The sequence below is a fragment of the Mustela putorius genome, unplaced genomic scaffold (genome assembly GCF_011764305.1).
Source record: "Mustela putorius furo isolate JIRA1106 unplaced genomic scaffold, ASM1176430v1.1 tig00000129_pilon_pilon_pilon, whole genome shotgun sequence".
In the NCBI taxonomy this organism is placed as follows: Eukaryota; Metazoa; Chordata; class Mammalia; order Carnivora; family Mustelidae; genus Mustela; species Mustela putorius.
In genome coordinates, this window is record NW_025421290.1 from 36,701,869 (window position 1) to 36,724,967 (window position 23,099).

At 52.7% G+C, this 23,099-nt stretch overlaps 1 long non-coding RNA gene across 1 annotated transcript; it reads left to right on the forward strand.

Annotated features, from left to right (window-relative positions):
* Positions 1–15,263: 15,263 nt before the first annotated feature.
* Positions 15,264–19,350, forward strand: LOC123390525. Its single transcript, XR_006605083.1, has 2 exons — positions 15,264–16,658; positions 18,898–19,350. It is a non-coding gene; the product is annotated as an uncharacterized LOC123390525 (long non-coding RNA).
* Positions 19,351–23,099: the final 3,749 nt, after the last annotated feature.

Genomic DNA, 23,099 nt, shown 5'->3' on the forward strand with positions numbered 1-23,099 from the left:
TTCATCCCTTTCTTTGGTGCACCTTCTTCTGCTTGCTCAGGAGCTCCACCCAAAGAAGATGGCCCCAGGGTCTTCTCATGACTACCAGTCTCAGGGTAGGAGCCCGTCTCCCTCCTCTTGGAGGCAGAACAAGAGATCATCATGGACACTGGATTGGAAAGGACACCTGGTGGGTACTGGGCTACCAACCAGGCTGACATCTTCCGTGGCTGAGTATGGATTTCCGAGGAGGGCTCTTAGGGCCTAGACTTTGGAAGTTCCCATGAGTAGGCTCCCTGGGGTAGCAGGAATGACTCACTACCCACCTCTTCCAGGGTGAGTGTAGAGGTCTACTTGGGTCCCCATGCCCACACCAGGCTGTGTGCTCCCACCTTGATGTCCAGAGTTGCAACACTCCTGGACAGCGGCCATGGTCCAGGAGCCTCACATGCCTGCCACGGGCCATTCTATCCCTGGGTGAAGGTCTGAGCGCGCCTGCCCTGGACCAGGGGCCCACATTTCTTCAGCCAGACCTCCCCCAAGGCCCAGCCACTGGCTTGACTAATCACAGTGCCTATTTCTACTGCAAAAGGAAGTGCCTAGGCCCACACTGCTGACTATGAAAAAGGCCTCTCAGCAGAGATATTTGCTTCCAACAGCCGGAATGCAGACCCTAAATAACCCCAAGTAGAAGACTCGTGCACAGGCCCTGTGCATGTACACACACACATGCGTTTCCTTACACCCCTCCGTATTTGTGCACACACGTGCACACACACGTGCACAAACGCAGGCATGCTCATACAACCACCCTGTGCAGCAGTCAGACATTTTTTTTTTTTAAACTCAGCTTAGGTTTGGTCATGATGTTTGGAGGAAAAAGCGGGGAGAATGACTTGAGACCCCAGATGCCAGATAGCACTCCTCCTTTCCCAATTATGACTCTACGTTGCTCCAATTTTCGTAGCCCTCGAAGGGTGAGGGAGAAGGCCCATGCGTTGTGAACGGGAGAGGAGACAACTTGCACCCCCTCCCGTGGCACCGGTTTGACTGTCCGTCACGCACAACGCTCTGACTGGGCTAAGATGTCCTTACCTCTTCCTGACCCGCATGGTAAGTGTAGGAGGTCAAAGAGCCAGGGCAGATAAGGAAGGGAGGAAGGGGCCTGGGAGCGAGGCCTCGGCAGGGAGGCCCGCACGGCCTCGAGGAGGAAGCAGGATGGCTGATGACCCGGATGTACTGAGAGGATCTTGTCAGAAAAGGTGGGCAGCTCCATTCCCCCAACAAGCCCTAAACCAAGATGGAATGGGTGTAGAAACCTTTAAAATGAAGCTTAATTTAACCAATATTAGGGAGGAAAAACAATCCCGTGGACTTAGTCCTCCTTGGGGGAGCGCTGTCACCCCTCGGGGGCCCATTCCACCCCACTTTCTTCCTAAGACAAGGTCTTCCTAAATGGGATGGGTGGCACCTTTCTGCCACTTCTTGGGGAGCTTCAATCAGGGAAGGTCTGGCCCAGGGGCTGGTGGGACTGGGCTCCCACTTGCTGTCACCAACAAGGGACCTGAGGGTCAGACAGTCGTTGGGCTCTGCCCCTTTACCAACTGGCCGAGGCTGCTGGGCTTTTTCATTCTTGTGTGATGGAACTGTCCCTCCCTCTCTTCCAGCACCGCTGTTCTCCACCTGGGGTGACCTTGTCCCCAAGAGAGACACGCGGCAATGTCAGAGACATTTTTTGGTTGATACAAATGGAGGGCGTCCCAGTGGCATCCAGGGGGTGGAGCGGGCTGGGAATGTCCTGCAAGGCACAGGACAGCTCCCTGTGACGAAGACGTCACTGGCCCGGGATGCCATGAGTGCCGAGGGGGAGAAGCCCCGCTGTAGCTTATCCATTCCTCTCACGGTCATTGCCAACCCTCTGCCTTCAGAAGGGGTGTCTGTGCACACAGGACAGACCAGGAAATTCACCAGGGCCCTCTCTGGCAGGGTGGCTTCCCCCACCCGGCTGGACCCTGGCCCCCTTCTCTACCCCGGCTTCTGCTCCCTGGTGTTCCAATCCATGGCCATCCCTGAGCTTTGTCTGCTCTACCGTCTACGTCTGCTCTACCGTTTGGCTCTTCCGGGCCCCAGCCCTGCAGCCAGGCAGAGAGAACAATAGGCCTTCTTTCTTTCTTCTGCGTTTTCCACCGTGTCCTGCATAGGCAAGAGGGTCACGCTTGTGACGCTTTACCGTATTTGGTTTGGGAATGTACCATATGCGTGATGTGCCAACACTCTGTTCTTGGCTCAGGCTTGCTCATTCCAGATTTTTAAGGACTTCTTTGGTTGCAAATAATGGAAATGCGCTCTGGCTGGGCTAAGCTAAACAGGAAATCTATTGGAAAGACCCCAGAAGTATCTCAAGAATTCCAGGGCAGGCCTTCCATGGGGCCTCGGGGATGTACTCAATCCAGGAACAAGGCTCTGCGGGGACCCACAGCACCCTTCCTCTCCTCTCTGCCCTCTTCTTCCCATGCCTCTCCTCATCCACAGCCCTGCTTTCCCGGATGCACAGAACTTGGGATAGAAAATATCCAATAAAGGGTGCCTGGGTGGCTCAGTGGGTGAAGCCTTGGCTCAGGTCATGATCCCAGGTTCCTGGGATCGAGGTCCACGTCGGGCTCCCTGCTCAGTGGGGAGCCTGCTTCCCCCTCCCTCTCTGCCTGTCTCTCTGCCTGCTTGTGATTTCTCTCTGTGTGTCAAATAAGTAAATAAAATCTTAAAAAAAAAAAAAATCCAATAAAAACAATAGTAGTCGAGTCTGCGGTTGCTCCATTCAGCCATAACCAGCCTGGGCTGGAGCCTCTCGGTCTTGATCCCTGATCCCTGATCCCTGGGGAAAGACTTCCATTGTACGGATGTAAATAACACACGAGATATCCATGGTGACATACACATCGATGGCCAAGGCAGGACACTAAAGACAGCTTGTTGGAGGTGCAGAGCAAGGGTTTCTGTTTGGGGATGAAAGAAAGCAGAGACAGTTACTAGACACGTGCTAGGGGAGGGTCCGGCTTCATTCGACTCCATCCAACATACTGTTAAGAGCAACAGCCCCGGCTCCAGTCCCCAAGGAGTTCCCGCTCTGCCGAGGGAGTCAGACAGATGCACAGGCCAGGAACTAGGATGCCGAGCTGGAACGACCAGAACTGTCATATAGACATAGTGCCCTGTGGGTGCAGGCACAAGGGGACGGCTAACTCCGCCAAGTCAGGTTCCCTCTTGAAAAGCAATGTCTGAGCTCAGCCTTGGAGGATGGAGTGAGGAAGGACTTGCCTGAGCTCCTGGAAAGCTCCAGAAGGCCTGGGTGACTACAAGACAACATCCTTGGGAGGATTTTCTCTTGCTTCCCTGCCACCCTCTCCCTTTCCAGCCCCCATGTGAGGGGCCAGTTGCTGCTGTCACAGAATGCCTCCAGCTTAGTGGCCTAACACAACACAAATGTATTCTCTTACATTTTAGAGGCCAGAAGGCCGAAGTGAGTCTGATGAGATTAAAATCAAGGTGGGGGGGGGAGCAATTTGGCAAGGGGAGTTTCCTTGCGTTTCCAGGTTCTAGAGGCCATCTGCATTCCTTGGCTCATGGTCCCTTCTTCCAACTTCAAAGCATATGACTCCCACCTCTGCCTCCAGGATCCCACCTCTTTCTCTCACTTTTGACTTTCTTGTCTCCCTCTTATAAGGACCCTTGCCATTACATAGGACCCACTTGGATCATCCAGGATTTTTTTTTAAAGATTTTATTTATTTATTTAACAGAGAGAGAGAGAGAGAGAGAGCAAGAGGGGGAACACAAGTAGAGGGAGTGAGAGAGGAAGAAGCAGGCTTCCCCCCGAACAGGGAGCCCGATGAGGGGCTGGATCCCAGGACCCTGGGATCATGACCTGAGCCAAAGGCAGATGCTTAACGACTGAACCCCCCCACCCCGCAGGTGTCCCTCATCCAGAATTTCTATTCTCAAGGCCCTTAACTTAATCTTACCAGCAGAATCCCCTCTGCCATGGCAGGGGACGTTCCCACGTTCTAAGGATTAAGATGTAGCTATTTTGGGGTTTGTGGGGGGGTACCAACTGATCTCTCACAGCCTCTTTACCTCCTTCCTTCTCCCTGCTGGAGGCAGGGCACTAATCTGATTAGAGAGCAACTTTTTTTTTTTTTTAAAGTAGGATACAGTGCGACACTCCAGGGGTGGGCCCTTACTTCCAGCATCCCAGTTTCTCCAGTTGTGATTGGAGAATCCACTGGAGTTGGGCAGGGTCTAGATTTCAAGGGGGACAGTTGGAGGGCCTGCATCTCTATGTTCATAAAGCTAACCCTGTGGGCAGACCCATGCTTACTCAGGTCCTTCTGGTTCCTTCCTGATGGTGTAAGATCCCAGGGAAGAAGTGATTGTTAAGCGATTCATGCCTGCCACAGTAGTGGGCTCATGGCTAGGTGGTGTGAGAAGGAAGCCCAGGGCCCAGAGCAAGACACGATGGAGTTTCGTGTTCCATCATGGGGCTACCTTTTGTTTAACTTATTATTGATTGATTGCTTGATTTTTAAAAAGATCTTATTTATTTATTTGGCAGAGATCACAAGTAGGCAGAGAGGCGGGGGGTAGGGAGAGCAGGCTCCCTGCTGAGCAGAGAGCCCGATGCGGGGCTCGATCCCAGGACCTTGAGACCATGACCCGAGCCGAAGGCAGAGGCTTAACCCACTGAACCACCCAGGCGCCCTTAACTTATTATTTATTTTAAGGATTTTATTTTTAGGTAATCTCTACACCCAAGGTGAGGCTCAAACTCACAGCCCCACGATTAAGAATCACCGGCTTTTCTGCCCGAGCCAGCCAGCTGCTCCTATTTATTTTATTTTTTAAAGTAACTTCTACACCCAACATGGGGCTCGAACTCACGACCTGGAGATCAGGAATTCATGACCTGGAGATCAAGAGTTGCATACTCTATCAACTGAGCCGGTCAAGTCTCCCCGGGGCTACCTCTTAAAAGAGACATTAGAGGGGCTTCTGGCTGGCTCAGCTGGTAGAACATGTGACTCTTGATCTCCAGGTCGTGAGTTCGAGCCCCATGTTGCATGTAGAGATTACTTTAAAAAATGAACAAAAAATAAAAAAATAAAAGATACATGAGAGCAGATCTTAGGAGCATGTCCAGGAAGAAAGGATTAAAAATATGTCACATAACAAGCAATCACAGGGAGTTAAGAGAGTCATTAACATTTGTTGAGTGTCTAAATGTGAAGGTCCTTTGCATGGAGGTGCTTTAATCACTTCAGAAACCCTTGAGAAAAGCACATTTATCCTCTTTAAACAAACGAGCAAACAAGAGCGCAAAGAGCTTAAAAATATCTCTTGAAGTCACCCACGGAAGAAGGAAGTTGGGGGCCGGTTGGACCACTTGCCCACAGTCAAGGTCTCAGCCTCTCCATGCAAGAATTCTGAAGTCCCAGAGGAAGCTTTTGAAGTAATTGCTAGGTGCCTACCCCGGGCGCAGTCTCCCTTTTTTCTGTACCAATAGTACCATCGTTTTATCTGAGGCAGCAATGTGCCCAGATTTAAGCAAATAAATGAAAGACATCCTCCGCTCTTTTGCAGCTCGCGGCAGCCACGTGACCCAGTTCTGATCTATGTGACATACACAGCACTTTGCCGGCTATTTCTGGGAAAGTTTTGTTTCCGGATCGCTTTCCTCTTTCACCTTCCTGCTTGGAGTGTAGACTGGAGTCCGGTGGTGCGGGAGCCACTTTGCCACCTTGAGGCAACCGTGAAGATAAAAGTCGCTTATTAGGATAGTGGAGCAGAAAGGCGGGAGACAGCAGGGGACACCGAGGTTGTGACGCCTGCACCGGGCGGCCCACCCAGCCCTACTATAATGTTGAGAAATCTCTCCCTCTGCACTGCGTTAAGCCACTGTAGTCTGGTTTCTGTTTCATGCAGCTGAACGCAATCCCTGTTTGTAAAAAGGGACATGACAGCTCTAGAAGCACTGTCTTTGGGTGTGGGTTTGGACTTTTCCTATGCTGCTCGGGACTGTGGAAGGTTTAGGGAGACGAAAACTGGCTCCGTCAGATGGAGGAAGAACCTTCTAGCTCTGCTCTTGTTTCTTGTCTCAGTGGACAAGCTGGACAAACATGGGACAGTTTGAGCAGAAACTGGATGGCCTTAAGTGAGGCAAGGTGAAGAGACGATGTCTGGATCAGGTAACAGGCAAACGAGATGATGTCTTCATATCTAAGTGCGTGAGAAGCTGGGTTCTGTCAACACATGACCCTCCTAATTATGTGTTTGCAGGGCTGTGCAGTGGGCCTTTTCCCACACGCACATGTAAGGGAATAAAACAATTTCCAGAGCTGGGGCAGTCCTGGAGGAAAATCACAGTGGTTGGGGGTCCATGGCTGGATTCAGTAACCTGGTTATTCTGATTTTGCGTTTCGCTTTGGGGTCTCCCTCTTCTGGCATGTTGTCTCCCAAGAGGTGTAGCACTCAAAATCTTCCCAGTTATAAGTGGCATAAAATCCCCCAGGGGATTATCGACTCAGTTAAATAAAAGTCTAAGGAGTGGTCATTTTCAGGCATGGCTGGATCCAGGTGCACAGATGACATCATCAGGAACCCCTTTCCTTCTCTCAGTGCTGCTTTTCCCTTAGCAGACTTAATTTTCACGCCGTTTTTCACTTGGCAGTGGCCAGATGGCAAGCAGCAATATCAGACTTGCCTCATAGCCATGCGAGCTGTGAAATAGCCCTTCTTCTCCAGTAATTCAGCAAAAATGCTAAACAGGGCTGTCATTGGCTCAGGGAGATCACATGTCCACCTCTGACCAATTGTGGCAATCAAAGGCACAGAGTGCTGTCATTGGTTGGGGCAGAGTCATGTGTTTCTGGGGTGGTGGTGGTGGGGTGGGTTGCTGAGCTGTCAGCCCTCCCTGGGCTGGAGGAAGGAGGGGTGTGTTCTCACCAGGAAGAAGAATAGGATGCTGGATGGGCTAACACAACAGATGTCTCTCCACTGTGGGGATGCTGTTCCCCCTTTCACACTCCGACTAAAGGCTAGGCCCATCCCTCAGAGTCCATTTACATACTCAAAAGTGCCAGAGTCTTTCTAAGACTGTTCTGAGTCTAAGGGAGACAAGGGGACCAGTCAAGGATTCTTCATGAAGCACAAACCCAGTCTGGCTCCCAAGTGAGAGTTTACTTATTTATTTTAAAAGGTTTTTATTTTTTCTTTGACAGACAGAGATCACACGTAAGCAGAGAGGCAGGCAGAGAGAGCGGGGGAAACAGGCTCCCTGCTGAGCAGAGCCAGGACCCTAATACTATGATCTGAGCCGAAGGCAGAGGCTCGACCCACTGAGCTACCCAGGCGTCCCCCAAGTGAGAGTTTATGACTTCTGTAGTCAGTTCAGTTGGTGCTTGGATGCTGCTTGCAGGAAACTGGCTTGCTTGGCTTCCACCAGTCACTGGAAGGCACTGATAGAATTTGCCCAGATAAAGAAGTTAGACTTTTCAACACGTGGATTTATGGCGACTCAGTCAAGAAGACTTCTAACTCTCTTGCCCACTTCAGTCTCTCTGATAGTGTTCTGGAGGCCACCACCTCTCTAGTCCCTTCACAGAAAAGGAAAGAGTTGTCTACGAATGTTGCCTTGACTCCCTCGCCAGCTGGCTACTCTGTTTGTATTTATTTATTTTTATTGGTTTTTTTTTTCTTTTTTAAAGATTTTATTTATTTATTTGACAGACAGAAAGCACAAGCAGGCAGAGAGAGAGGAGGAAGCAGGCTCCCCATTGAGCAGAGAACCCGATGCGGGGCTCCATCCCAGGACCCTGGCATCACAACCTGAGCCGAAGGCAGAGGCTTTAACCCACTGAGCCACCCAGGCCCCCCATTTTTATTGTTTTAATCAAAGTAATAGGTGTGTTTTAAAAATCAAATACACTAAGAGGCTTATCCCAACTCAACTTCTCCTCCCCAGAGGCAACTGTATTTAACGGTAGTTTTAAAAAAGATTTTATTTACTTGAGAGAGAGAAGCAGACTCCCTGCTGAGCTGAGAGCCCTACTCGGAGTTTGATCCCTGGACCTGGGATCATGATCTGAGCCTAAGTCAGACGCTTAACCGAATAAACCACCTAGGAGCCCCCATTTAACTGTATTTTTTTTTAAGTTTTAAAAAGTAATCTCTATGACCAATGTGGGGTTGGAACTCACGACCTAGAGATCAAGAGTTTCATGTTCTACCAACTGAGCCAGCCAGGTGCCCCTAATTTTTAAACTTTTAAAAATAATTTCGTATGGTATGGGGCACCTGGGTGGCTCAGTGGGTTGAGCCTCTGCCTTCGGCTCAGGTCATGATCCCAGAGTCCTGGGATCGAGCCCCACATCAGGTACTCTGCTCAGCGGGGAGCCTGCTTCCTCCTCGCTCTCTACCTGCCTCTCTGCCTACTTGTGATCTGTCAAATAAATAAATTAAACTAAAAATAAAATAAAAAATACTGTTAAAAAATTTCCTATGGTTTTACCTTCAGATTTTTAAATAAGATAAATATATTTATATATAAATATATAAAAAATATAGCTCTCTATATTATATAATATAAGTATAAATATATGATACAAATATAAATATATAATATAAATATAAAAATATATAAAGATATTAATTTTTATAAAATATATATGTTTTTAAAAGTTACAATCAATTAACTTTCTATAGTGAAATCTTGGGATTTAGTCCTCTCACCATATACCCTAATCCTTGGCCCAATGCCCCAATCCTCCTATGACATTTTTACGTAAACCAGTAGTGTTTACATTATTATGTGCATGTGAAATTTGTTCACAGCTGAGTCTTATAGTGCACTATGATTACATTTTCTCTCTCATGTAACTGGAGTTACTCTTTGCCTGTTTCTTCTTCTCCTTCTTCCTTCGCACCCCCTCTCCCCCTCCTCTTCTTCTTTGCTTGGTTAGCTTCCCCCTCCCCCCACTTCTTTTCTGGATCCCTGTCCTGCTTCAAATTGAACTAGCTGATCTCGCTGTTATCCTAGAATGTTTGTTCCCTCCATCATCCTCAGGGATCCATTATTCCTTTCCCTTTCTTTTTGCTGGCACAAATCCTTCCTTTTTTCCTGAAAAAGTGTACATTAGAGGTAAACATTTTGAGGACTTGTTTGTTGAAAACATTTGCATTCCCGCCACACACTGATGGATAGTTTGGCTGGATATCGAAATACAGGCTGGACATATTTTTTCCCAGAACTTTGAAAGTATCATTCTGTAGTCTTCTAGCTTCCAGTGCCACTGATGAGAGGTATGAGGCCATTTTAATTCCTGGTTTTCCTCCCCAGGGCCTTACAGAATGCCTGGGACCTGGTAACACTCAACAAATGTTTATTGAAGGAATGAGTAAACCCAGGCACACTTGTCACATTCAGGATGGTTGGTGAAGCTGTAGAGCTTGACATACTGACTTAGAGCCTGTTGCTCTGCCATCATCGTCGCCGACCCACGGTTTCTGGGTTTTGTAAGGGGTAGGACTCTCACCCTGACCCTATCCTGGAGGGATAGATCCAAAAGATTCTCACCACTGGGTTCCAGGGAGCTTTCAGCCTGGCTAGTGCTGGTTCCATTCATCAAGCTGCTACAGAAATCTATTACATCCAAACGTTCCTGGAGACCATTGATTGCTTGTCACCCTCTTCCTATTTGCAGGGAGAGGTGGTTCAGGTCCTGTGTCTAAGGCCACTCCTATCAACTGGCTCCTGACCCATCATAGTTCCCTGCATCTGCGAGCCATCCCTGTAATAATAATCTTCAGGAGGCTTCTGCCTTGGTTCAGGCCATGACATCTCTCTCCTAGAATACTCCTACAGTCTCCTAACCTGTAGGCTAAGCAGTTTTGAAACAGATCCACAAATCTTTGACACTCCTCCTTCAAAAAGGTGGAGGCTAATTCCCCTCCCCGTAACTGTAGGCTGGATTTACTGACTCACTTCTAACGAATGGAATTTGGCAGAAGTGGCTTTATGTGATTAAGTCATAAAAGCTCTTTGGCCTCCCTTTTGTGCTGTCTTGGATCGCTAGTTGTGATGTTAGCTGCCATGTTGTGAGTAACCCTAAGGAGAGGCCCATGTGGTGAGGTTCTGAAACCTTTTGCCAACAACATGTGAGGCAGCCATCTTGAGGAAGACCGCCCGGCCTCAGTCAAGGCTTCCAACAGCTTGCAACTGCAGGAGAGACCCTAATGCAGAAGTACCCGATTGGGCTGCTCCCAGATCCCCCAACGTCAGAAATTGTCAGGTAATAAATGTTCATTGTTCTGAGCTGCTAAGCTTTAGAGTAAAGGTTATGCAGCAGTAAATAGCGAATACTCCATTTTGGAAATTATCCTCCAAACCACTGCCAAAGTCATCTTTCTAAAATGAAAATCTGATCAAGTAATTAAAAAAATTTTTAATTGAACTATAGGTGACATACAATATTGAATTAGCTTCAGGCGTACAACATAGCGATGAAACATATATTATCTACATGACAAAATGCTCACATAATAAGTATATTGCAATATTATTGACTATACAACCCATGCTGTATTTTTTGTCCCTGTGACTTATTTACTTTAAAATGGGAAGTAGCTCTTAATCTCCATCACCCATTTTGCCCATGACCAAGTAATTATCTTTCTTTCTTTCTTTCTTCTTTTTTTTTTTTTAAGATTTTTATTTATTTATTTGACAGAGAGAGAGAGAACAAGCAGGGGGAACAGCGCATAGAGGAAGAGGGAGAAGCAGACAGCAGACTCCCCACTGAGCAGGGAGCCTGATGCAGGGCTTCATCCCAGGACCCTGAGATCCAGCCCCACATCAGGGTCCCAGCTCAGTGGGGAGCTTGCTTCTCTCTCTGCCTCACCACCCTGCCCCCAACTTGGGCTCTCTCTCTCTCACACTCTTTCTCTCAAATAAATAAAATCTTTAAAATAAATAAATTAATAGATTGATTAATTAATTAAAAACCTCATGCTGGGGCTACCCACAACTTTCAAGGTAAAGTCCTGACTCCCTGCTTAACACTCAGGGCCTCTGTGTCGCACGTGGTCTCTCTGCTCCCTCTGGAGTGGCATTCCGGCCAGACGTCTCATGATCCTTCCTGTGGGACTCCTGGTGTTTCCTTAACCGGGCCGTGCTGTCTCTGGGCCCTCGTCCATGTCGCTCTCTCTGCCTGGATGAATCTATGTGTTCCTCTTCCTCTAACTATCGAACCAGCTAACTAGCCCCCCAACAAACCCACTAACCTGAATGTCATGGCTGCTGGTAGATGGTGAGCCCTCCTGCCCTTGGGGGTCTGTGGCACATGGATTCCATTGGCACCAGGGAGCCTCACCTCCTGGGATTTGAACAAAGAGAATCGAGCCAAAGGGGGAGGGTGGGGAGGGTAGCTAGAAATGAATTCCTGTTCAGAAGCCCTTTGTGACTCATCCTCGAGATAACCAGGAGATACCGGGTAGTTGGGGCGCGCTGACTCGTTGCTCTGTAATTGCTCTCAAGTCAGCTCATGTTTGTGCATCTTATTTCCATAATGCAAACTCTGTGGCGAAAACTATTCATTTTACCCCTTTTTCTTCTTCTCTGCCTGTTCCACCTTCTCTTCCCGATCAGTGCCCTGTATCCGGGGTGTGTCCACCCCACAGACACAGAGGGATAGCTGGCTGGGGAGGGCTGGGGGAATTGCAGACTCAGGAAGGAGACCCACCCTCTCTGCTCCCCCATCCGTCACACGCGCAACCTCGTTCCCCCCGCTGTCTTAGGTCCGGTTGCCTAGCAGCCGTGTGAGGTGGGGATTCTTGCACAAGTGAGTTCTGGAGAGAGGGTTCTCCGGTGAGACAGCGAGGGAGCGAGGGGAGCAGGAGGAGCAGGGAAGATGCTTGGCGTCTTGGTGGGTTCGGCTGATGTGTCCTGTCAGCTGTTTCTTTGGGGAGCTCTGGAGTGTGAGCAGCGCCACAAAATTGTCACCTCTTGAGGCAGGGAGGCTGGCCTTGTGTGTTCAGTCATTGCCAAATGGGCTCAGCACTGGGGAACAACCAGCATTCCAGGCTGGGCTGCGGTGGGGGGCAATTCTCAGAAGGGGTCCGTGGGGAGCATCTGACGCTCTCTGCTGCTGTAGGTGGGGTTGCCATCCTGGCACAAGGATCTGGGTCACTGTGCCCAGCCTCTTGGATGTGTCCCTCCTGGCCTGATGCTGCCCCACTGGGTCCACAGACACCCAAGGTTCAGGCTCCCAGAAGCCCAAGGTTGGGGGTTGGCGGCCCAAACAAGCCTAGAGTTTACCCAAGGAACCGTTTATGAAAGAAGGCTTTGTGGGGGGCTGAACAGGGTCCCTCCCACATTTGCATCCCCCTGGAATACCAGAACACGACGTTATTTGGAAACAGGGTCTGTGCAGATGTAATAAGTTAAGGATCTCCAGGTATAATCGTCCTAGATTTAGGACAGGCCCTAAATCCAATAGCTAGTGTCCTCATACGAAGAGAAGAGACACAGAGACACACAGGAAAGAAGGCCACGTGACAAGGGTGGCAATCAGAGTCATGTGTCTACATGGCGAGGAATGCTAGAAGCATCAGAAGCTGGAAGAGGCAAGGAAAGACACAGCTACTCCTCCCTCAACCCCTCCCCTGGGGCCTTCAGAAGGAGTACGGCCTTGCCAGCATCTTGATTTTGGACTGTTGACTTCCTTATTTATTTTAAACATTTATTTATTTATTTATTTGACAGAGACAGATCGCCTAGGATCATGACCTGAGTGGAACAAAGGCAGATGCTTAGCCAGCTGAAACACCCAGTTGCCCCTGTAGGTTTTCAATTTTTTTTTTACTTTCTGCATGTATAACTTAAAAAAACCAAATCAACATATTTTATTTATTTATTTGTATAGATTTTATTTATTTATTTGATAGAGATCACAAGTAGGCAAGAGACAGGCAGAGAGAGAGGGGGAAGCAGTCTCCCCGCTGAGCAGAGAGCCCGATGCGGGGCTCGATGCGGGGCTCGATCCCAGGACCTTGAGATCATGACCTGAGCCAAAGGCAGAGGCTTCAACCCACTGAGCCACCGAGGTGCCCCCTTGGGAGGCTTTTCATCTGTTCGAGTATCTCCCTCAGGCAGCACCCTGTGCCCAACAGGGCGGGATGCTAAGGGTGGCGGGTGAGCTCAGCGGCGCCCCTGGAGCCTGGAAGCCAGGAGTGGAAGAGTCCAGGCACAAGCAGTCACGTGTGGGCCGCAGAGGCTGAAAGCTAGCTGCACAAGTCCACACACAGAGGCCGGCTGGAGGAGTTGCGTGTTCAATTTCATAGCACAAAGTCTTGCACTTGGTTTTTTTCTTAATTAGCTAAATCACCAAGTGGGTGGGGGAGACAGAACCCCTTGCAGTTTCCAGGGGAGAAGAGAGGGCTGTGAACGGAGGCAGGGAGGGCTTGGCCAAGGATGGGATCGGGGGCGGGGGAAGTTCTGATCTTGGCAGCTGACAGCTGAGCTGTGGCGAGGAGCTGACCAGGGTCAGGTGCGGTGCTGGGTCGTGGGAACGGGGCGTCCCGCGCCTCCTGGGCACCAGCTCTCTAAGCGACACATATTAACGTAATATGTTGACGTGAGGGTTTCTAAGACCAAGATGAAAAATCATTGGGAGCAGAGCTTCCCCAACTCTCTGCGGTCAAGGACCAATTGTTTTCTTAATGTCTAGTCCATGATGGGCCATTTCTTTTGTGAAATATAACACAAGAGAATTGCTGGAAAAAAGGAAATGAACAAAGGACATAACATACAAGCCAAAAAAAAATTTTTTTTATTAGATTCAAGGGACATAAAACAATTCTGTCGAGTTGCCATGAAAGGATCTAAATGCTTGGGGATAATTGCAATACTTACCCGGATCTGAGCACGCAGCTTGCACAGGGGCCCCAAGCCCACTTTGAGTTGCCCTGCTCCAGAGGGAGCCTTGGGGAGCAAGACGGTGAGAGCTTCAGAGTAGAGGATGGCCAGACACTGGGGCCTTGAGGGCAGTGTCCCAACCACCCCCTCCCGGGCTCCCACATCCTGGTCTGGGACACTCCTGGGAGGAGAAGGCCCTGGGGAAGCAGGCAGACCAGGCTGGGATCAGTGAGGTCCTGGCATGTTCTTTCATCAGAAGGCCTACATATTGTGTTATTTAAGTGTTTGTTCAACATTTGTTTGGAGGAGAGGCTGGGCTCTGCCTGGGGTGCCGAGCTGCAGGAGGGGAGGCTGTGGGAGGCTTCGGTTTCTCCCTGACTCCCCTGGGCAGTGTGGCCCTGCTCCCGGTGGCTGACCCCCTCTTTCCCCACAAACCCCCTGCCAGCGACAGGGCCATCCTCTTTGGAAGGAGGCTCAGGAAAGAGCCCTGGATGGAGAACGTTCCTGGGCGGCAGTCTCTCCCCACCCCCGCCGGCGCATTGCTTCCATGGGCCCCGATGAAGGTCTCCAGCCCTTCCCAGAGAGGTGCTGGAGAATTGGGCTCATTCAGTCCTGTTAGGACTGGCCATGTTTTAGCAGCCAGTGTGGGATCCTCCTCCTGGCTTAGTATCTGGACAGCTGCCCGGCAGGCCTCCTTTAATTAGCTCTGTGAGGGAGCAGGTTATTAACCTGTTTCCCTGCTGCGATGGGACAAGGATAATAAGAATAAAAATAGCCACCCTCTCTGTCTCAGAGCCAGCTGCCGGGCTCAGCACCTCACGTGCACGCTCTCCACTCAGTCTCACAGCCCCGGGGCGGGGTGTGTGGACCATGCCCCCATTTTGCAGATTAGCAAAATGTGGCTCGACATGTTAAGCAAGCTGCTGGGGTTGCACAGGTGGAGCTGGGAGAGGTAGGGAGAGCCAGGTCTGTCCGGCTCTGGGCCCACGTTCTGCACCAGGGCATGGGGGCCTTCAACGAGCGGTGGGGAAGAAGAGCCCAAAGTGAGATCTAGGCGTTGGTCTGGAAGGAGCCGGGCCAGTGGGGGTACAGAAAGCTGAGCTGCCAGGTAGCTGGGGCGGGTCGGGTCCATCTGGGCTCTGGGGAGGGGCAGGGCTCCGAGCAACCATCATCCTCTCCATCCCCAGGGATGGGCTGTAGGGGGTGGAGTGGGAGCAGGGAGCCGCAGCTCTCCTGCCGTTCGGGCTCAAGCTCTGCGCTGAAGGGATGCTGGCGGGTGCCCATTGCTGGGCCTGGCTTCTGCAGGCGCTTTCCACTCAGCCCTCTCCGGGGGCTACACCGTGCCAGGCAGGCGCCCGCCAGTGGTTTTACCCTAGGACACTCCGCAGTTGTCCCACAGCAAGACAGTGAATCCACTTGGGGCTTTGACATTTTTTTAAAGGTTAAAAGAAAGGAAATGATTTGGGGGATACGACCGGGCAAGACTAATGACCCCTTCCTTTGCGTCCTTTCCCAGGAAGACCCTGGAAAGAGAAGGTCTTCAGATCAGAGGGAAAGAAGGCAGCCCCTGTGAGACAGCTACCATCTGGGCCAGATGCAGGGTTGGGAACTCTGCCTAGACCGAGTCACCTCTTCCGAGCGGCACTGAATCCTTAGCAGGGCAGACATGAGAAGCCCCACTTAGGTCTGGATCAAGAGTAGAGGGACGGGTGCTCTACCTTCCGGCTGTAGCTCTGGGAGGTCCGCCAGCCCCAGAGATGTAGTGACGGCCGCATGGGGTCCTTGATTGGCCTCACCCGGAGTCCCCACTCTCCCCCCATGAGATGCACCCCAAGGCTTTTCTGCATAATTGAGGATTGTGAGGCTAAGGCTGGAGGGCCCTGATGAGGGAGGCAGACCACGGGGATAGAGCATGAGCCCACACAGGGCAGATCCACACTGAGCCACGAGCCCCAAAACACCGACCCTGGACAATCAGCCCCAGAGAGGAGGAGGATAAGGAGAGAAATCTTGATTTTATTGGAGTTTAAAGCAAGAAGCAACTTAGAGATAATTGCAGTGACTAAGTTTATCTGAAAGTTATCAGATTAAATGTTATCTGAGATAATATGGGGCCAAATGCAGCTTATGATAAAAATAAGCTGCATAATGAGAAGAAGAAAACTCACATGTTTGCATGTCAAAGCATGAGGAATGTAGAATGATGTCCCTGGAAGACTGAGGCCAGCCTTCTCCACGGGTCCTTGAGGCTGAGCTCCAGCTCAGCCCCGGACAACCGCTCTGGCCTCCCTGCGGATCTCCTGAAGCCAAGGGAACTTCTGAGGGTCTAAGCTAAGGGTTGCCCTGTGATTCTTTCCGGCAAGATGTAGGGGAGGCTTTCTGGCCCCCAGGGGAAGGAGAGAGTGACAATCCCACAGGAGGACGCCGCAGTAAATCTGTCCCTCAGGAACTCACATGTCATGGCATCCCACAGGGAGAAACCTAACGCACCACTGCGTTTCAGAACCTTGCTGGACTCCGTGTGAGCTCGATCCTCACAGATCACTGACATCGCAGACAATGTAAAGGTTATGAAGCAAAATCAACAAATGCCACAGGGGAACCCACCACCTCACTTCAGGACTGTGCACCGCATCTATTCCTCACCGCAACCTGTGAGATCCCATTTTACAGGTGGAGAAACAGAGGCTCAGTGAGGTCGAGGTCACAGGAACCAGTGAGTGGCTGAGTCAGGATTTACACCCTGTTGGTCTGTGCCCTTCCTGCCCCCTTAGCTCTCTCACGAGGGGTCCCAGTTCCCTGCCCAGGCCCTCTGTGCCCTCATCTTCTGGAGGACTGTAGGCTCCCCCCGCAAGGTGGCTGCATCCCGCTGCATCACAGAGCTTGTACGGAGCTCCCCACCCCCACCATGCTGAGCTGAGTCACCCCAGCCTCTGGGCACCACCCCCCACCCCCGGCGTCAGGACAGCAGAGGAGCCTGCAAGGTCTCACTTGGCACCCCCTCAGCAGCTGCATGGGGACTGCCCAGAGTTGAGAACACCGGGTTTATCAGGTGTTTCCAGGCTGAACACACAAAGCGGCTGCTGGCCACAGAGAAGGGAAGGCTGGGCTTGGATGATCTGTTGGTGGGAGACCTGGCCAGGTACCCGGAAGCTAAAGGCTGGTCCCTGTCATTTGATTTCTTTCATCTCCTCCCTCACTCCATGTAAATGGCAAGCCAGGGGCTCGGTTCCCAGAGAGGGAGGGAAGTGTGGCACTTACCTTCCCAAGGGACCTGTTCTAAAGGGTGAGGTGGGGAGGGGGCTCAGTCAAGTTGGTTCAGATCTGCCTGTGGCTCAGGTCATGGTTCCAGGGTCCTGGGATCCAGCCCCACATCAGGCTCCCTGTTCATTGGGGCCGGCTTCTCCCCTTCCCTCTGCTTCTCCCCCTGCTTGTGCTCTCTCACTCTCTGTCAAATAAATAAATAAAATCTTAAAAAATAAATAAATAAATGGAGTGCCTGGGGGCTCTCTTACCCTTGGCTCACCCGGTTAACGTTTAAATGGCACAGCATTGAAATGCTTGCCACCACCCCCCCCACCTCCAAACCCTCCCACTACTATCCTAGTCACTCCCCCTGGGAACCTGAGGACCTCTTCCAGAGCCCACAACTACAGAGACATCTCTGGGGTCTCCAGGACCCTGACCCCGTGCCAAGGACAATGTCCCATTCTTACTACTGAGGCTGTGCCCTTGGGGTCATTAAAATGAATATCACCCCTGGTGGGACCTATTGTCTCAGTGTTGAGACAACACCATTTTGAGGAAAGTTAGGGACTCTGACTTTAAGCTCTGTCACCAGTGAACAATGGGACCTTGGACACACAGTCTTTCTCCTCTTTGGGTCTCCATTTCTTAATCTGTAAAATGAGGGCGCTGGATCAGGGAAGCTCTGAAGGCTTTAATAGAACCCTAGGATTCCGCCTTCTCCCCAAAGCCGGTGTGTACGTGTGTGGGGGGTGGTGAATCCCCACTTTCCTCGCCACGGAGCCTCATCTCCAAGAGGGACAAGACGCGCTGCCTTCCATACCTTCGGACTTTCAAACGAGGTGACCCCTGGTTTGATGGTCCCTGAGCCCCTTTCTAGGTCCCATCCGCATCCCCCCGGAGCCGGTTCACAACTGCAAGCACCTCAGATCCGCTGTCTGCTTCGAGGGCTTCCCCAGGCAGAGCCACAGAGCCGGGCGGGACTGCTTCCCCCTGAGCAGCCCCCCCCTTCCTCATTGTCACCTACCTTCTCCCCCAGCCCCTGTCCCAGGCTCCGCCCCGCCAGATCCCAGCTAGGGAGCTCCCCCACCCCTTGAGCACAAAGACCAGAGGCTCCCAGAATGTGGGTTCTGATGAGGGTGGACCGGAGGGCCATGACCAAGTCCGAAGGAGTGCTGGTGTGTGCCAGTGGGAGGGGAAGACTGGAGGGGGGACATGGCCCCTTCCCCATCCTCCTGAGCAGGCTGTCCTGGGTGCTGGCAGAGACTGAACTCCTAGCTCCCCTGTTCCCTGAGACCCAGGCAAGCCAGGCGGTCCTGCCCTTACCTTTCTATCAGAAGCCCCAAGTCCCACAGGCCAGGAGACAGTGGGCTCTCCCATGGGAAGACATGGTAAATTATGTCTGTGCCATGTCGGGGGAGAGGATCTGTGATTTGCACCCAGAGGGAAAGGGAGCCCTGACAGAAGAATCCCTGTAGATGTGGGAGCTTTCCCCACTCAAAGGAAATACCCGTGGTCTGCGGATGGGCTGCACCCCCCGGGGGGTTCTGAAATGTGGACCCCCGGGGGCCCAGGATGGAGGGGGAAGGCATGATTCCTGCACTTTCAACAGGCTTCCCTTCCCCTCTGATTCTGACACACACCAAGGTTTGAGAACTTTGGAGAAAGTGAACATGTGCTCTAATAAGCTTTCTAACCTTCTCCCCTAGGACATCCAGATGGAGCTCTGTCTTTGCAGCTATGGTCTGAAATTCTCTAGCCCTGCAGAGTCCCGGGAGCCTGTTACCTCCTACTTCCCTCTTGGCTCAGGGTGGACCCCACATGCTCAGCAACACTGCATGCAAACTGTGGCCTCCCTGTCCCAGAACTCAGTCTGAGGGCTCCAGCCGGTCCCGGTCCCGTCCTCGGAGGGTCATGCCTTCTGAACTGCAACCTCACAGCACCCTTCTTCTCTTGGTACGGAGGGCTGGCTTCACATCGACATGCCTTAAAGTCCGATCTGGTGTTCTTCCATGGACAATCGGAAGCAGCCTCGAGGAAGGATTCCTAACCCTGGTGGCATGCACCCCTGGGAAGTCTGAGGACGGTCTGACCCCCTGAAATTGTATGCAAAATTGGGGGAGGGTGCATTTTCCTGGGGTAAATACCCAGTTTCCATCAGATTCTCAAAAGCGTCTGTGTCCCAGAACATACTAAGAAATGTGTTAAGGACAGGGACTTTCTCTTGGACAACCCTGTGCACCCCAAGGTGCCCCCTCACCGTGGAGCTCCCCATAGGACACATATGATCATGACGTTAGCTGGGTTTGTTTCTGGAGGGGTGATGGTCTCCACCTTCTAGATGCGCTGACATGGGAAGGGCCATCACCACGGTAAGAAGAGAGTAGTCCCTTCTCTTTTTGAAATATCTCTAAGGGGACCCCTTTTAAAATGAAAGGAGATGATGAGTGAAGATCTGTGTTCTGCAACTCTTACAGAAATGATAGACCCAGGGACAAGTCCAGTAACCTTTAGATTCTTTCAACAATGGAAGGAGTTCGAATCAGGCCTCGAGGGCGGGAAAGGGGGATGCCACTGTGTTGGTGGCCAGAGCTGCATCAGGGCCCGGGGAGCTCTTGCAAGGACAGGTTCAGATCCCCTGTGGTTTGATAGCACCAAGTCTGAGAGCAGGCCTGGAATAGGCTCTGGGCTGTTGGAGCTGGGCGCTGGGCGCTGGGTTGGGGGGCAGAGCTCTGCCACAGAAACCACTACGGAAAGGAGCAGGACCTGTTGACTGAGGACTTCCCTGCAGCCAAACCCCTCCTCCATCATCCTTATTGAGGTCTGGGTTCACAGGACCCCCAGCAGGGGGCTGTAGCTCTCCCCTTACAGGTAAGGGGTGTCGAGTGTTTGGCCCAAGGCCCTGAGGCCAGTAAGTGGCAAAGCTGAGATCTGAGTCCAGAACTCTCCTTGGCCCTGTCCGGGGAGGCCCTCCAAGAAGAGGGCAGCAGGAGCCTTGCTCTGCACAGACACTAAGCTGTCAACCTCACCCTGCATGTTGGGGGCTTCAACTTCCGTGTCTGCAAACACCTGGTCTCCAGGGAACCACAGGGCCAGCCTGAGCCCGGAGAAGGAAGGGGAAAGGAGGTGGAGACCCGCGTGTGGTTGTGAGCCTTGGGACCCAGGTCCATGGCAGGAAAGCCTGCCCGGGACACAGGTCTGAAATGGGAAAGTTCACCTCCCCTTCTGCCCATCCTTCCTTCCTTGCAAAAGCAAGTCTTCACTGCCAATGTCACTGAAGACCACCCTGGTCCTTTTCTCGAGCTTTTACTTGAGGCTGGCCCAGCACAAGCTTCCCACAAGTGTGAAGGATGAAAGCCTGATGTGAGGCCCGCCCCTCCTTGGCCCTCTGCAGGCCTCCCAGGACAGTTTGCATTTTCCTGGGAGGGAAGTAGCAGCCTGCGATCTGGGGGCGATGCCAAGGAGGGCGTCTCCAGTGGCCCAGATCTCAGCCTCAGGGACAGAAGGTGGGGGTGTTGAGACAGGCGCTGCCCGGGCTCCTGGCTCTTGCCTAGCCTGGCCAGTCTGTGCCAGGGAGGGCGGACTTCCTGGGCCTGACTTCTGAGAGTCAGGCCAGCCTCCAGGCTGGGCTCCAGGCAGATCCCCGCATCTCTTTCATTCTCCCCACAACACACCCAGGGTTGGGCCCCCTCTCCACCCTCTTCTGGGGAGCCTGGATTCTCCCCAGCCCTGGCCCGGGACCCAGGGCCACTCCCCCTCCCGCCAGCTCTTTCCCGGCACCAGCTGACCCCGGACCAGCTGTGAGGGAGGTGGGGAGGCTGCTGGAGTCACTGGCCAGCCTCTGGGAGGTGGAAACCGACAGTCTGCCTGGACCAAGCAGGCAGGGCTCAGGCTGGGGGCGGGGGGCAGGGCGAGCAGGCCCCGGCAGCATTCTGGAGGAATTTCTGAATTACTTACTGGCTGGAGACCAGAGGCTGGAGCAGGCCTGGGCTGGCCCTGCTGGCTGAAGACCTCGAGCAGCCTCTCTCCTGGCTCTCAGGCCTGACTGCCTCCCGCTTCCTCCCTCTAGCCCCGTCTGCCTTCGCCTCCTGCAATGGCACGTTCCAGCTGAGGGGTTCACCCGGGTGCCCCACGACCCCATTTCTGGAAGAGGCAGCCGGGGCTCAAGGAGGAGGGACTGGTCTTCCCCTGGCCCCTGCCTTCTTTCTTCTTGGCCTTTTGGGCAACCTGTTGAAGTCAGGGCTGCTCTTGATCTGCCCGCGCTTCTGAAAACATACTCCATCTGTCCAAGAGACGAGGCCGCTCCGGTTTCTGCGTCTTCGTTGAGTTGTTGGGGAGTGGATGGTGGGCTGACTGACACCCTCCCGTTCCGTCTCCCAGACAGGGATGCCCTTCGTGTGCAAATGTCTTCTCCCTCAGACGGGACCGGCTACGTAATTTGCAGGTCCCTTCGTCAAAAAAGCGAGCAAAGATTTTAAGACGGGGACAAGGACCATGAAACCAAGCCCCACGCCCCTCTGAGTACGGGGCCCCATGTGACCGCACACATTGTACCCATAAAACCAGCCCTGCTCCCAGAACACTCTTGGCCTTCCTTGGCCCCTCCCCAGCTCCCTCCTGGACCAGGGCCTGTCGGTGGCTGGAAGGCAGGTCTGAGCAGACATTCACCCACTCTGCCTCTTTATAGGTTACCCTGTCCTTGGTGGTGGTGCCTGAGGTCCCACACTCACGTTCCCCCCGGGGAAACTGAGGCAGCCAGTAGACTGGGGCCTCATGAGCCCATGCAGTGCCGCCCATCTCAGACAGAAAGGGAGGGCTTGGCAGCGACGGCCAAGTTGCCCGTATGGCATACCAGCCCCAGAGCTCTGGGTGGGGGCGAGGTCAGGTGTCCCAGTGCCTGCCCTGGCCTTCTGTCCCCCATGAGTGGCATCCCTCCTGAGCGGCAGGCGTTGGGGGAGAGGGTGCTGCTCTGGCAGCTCCAGACCAGGTCCCCGTGCAGCCCAGCTGGGTTACTTTGTCCTTTGTCACCACTTCACAGAGGCTGGCCAGCTGCCACCTGGCAGGGGCCTGGCCTTGGGGTCATGGAATCCCCCAAGCCAGAGGAACGGTGGGCCCGGGGTCCAGGAGTATACTGACTTCGGGAGTTTTGTTTCGACTCCAGTAGCCGAAGCTCAGCCGAGGTCAGGGAGAGCAGGCAGGCCCTGCCCAGGGACAGCTGTCCCCGTCTAGCTGCACGGAAACGCCAGGCCGGAGGGGAGGAAGGCCTGAAAGGAATAGAAACTGGCGCTGCTCTGCCCTGGCAGGCCCCTAGGGCACAAGCCCGTGCAAGACCCTTCTTTCTCTGTAGCCTCATCCCCAGGCTTCCAGGCCGGCCGTGAGCCTCCTGATGGGGACAGCTGCCACTACCCCCCCCGCCCCCGGTGAGTAAGCACTTGGTCAGGGCCTGGCCAGGACATTCATGGCCTATGGGCCGTGTCCCATTTCTTCTCACAAGAGCCACAGAGGTGGATCCTATTGTTCCAATAACAAGAGTCTGATGAGCTGAGTGACTGGCTACTGTCCCCACAGTGGCCACCTCGTCCCTGGACACTCCTCCTTGGCGGCAGTCCTTACCGCAGCCTGGCTTGGGTGGCTCTCTGCTCCTGTGTGCCTCCCCATTGGGGTTTAAGCTCCATGTCACTGAGCGGAGCTGCTGTTTGAATTCACATCTGGTCGGTCGTCACGCTGGTGGTGCCACACACACAGTGCCGGGCATACCGTGGGACCTCCACAGAGGATGAGGGGGCAGGAGGTGGCCGAGCAAGCATTCCAGCACAGGCCGGCCTGACACGAAGCCTCTACCCCCACCGCTGGACGGCACCAGCTCCTCACCCGAGGCCCCCTGATATACTCCTGCCAGGCTAATGTGGGT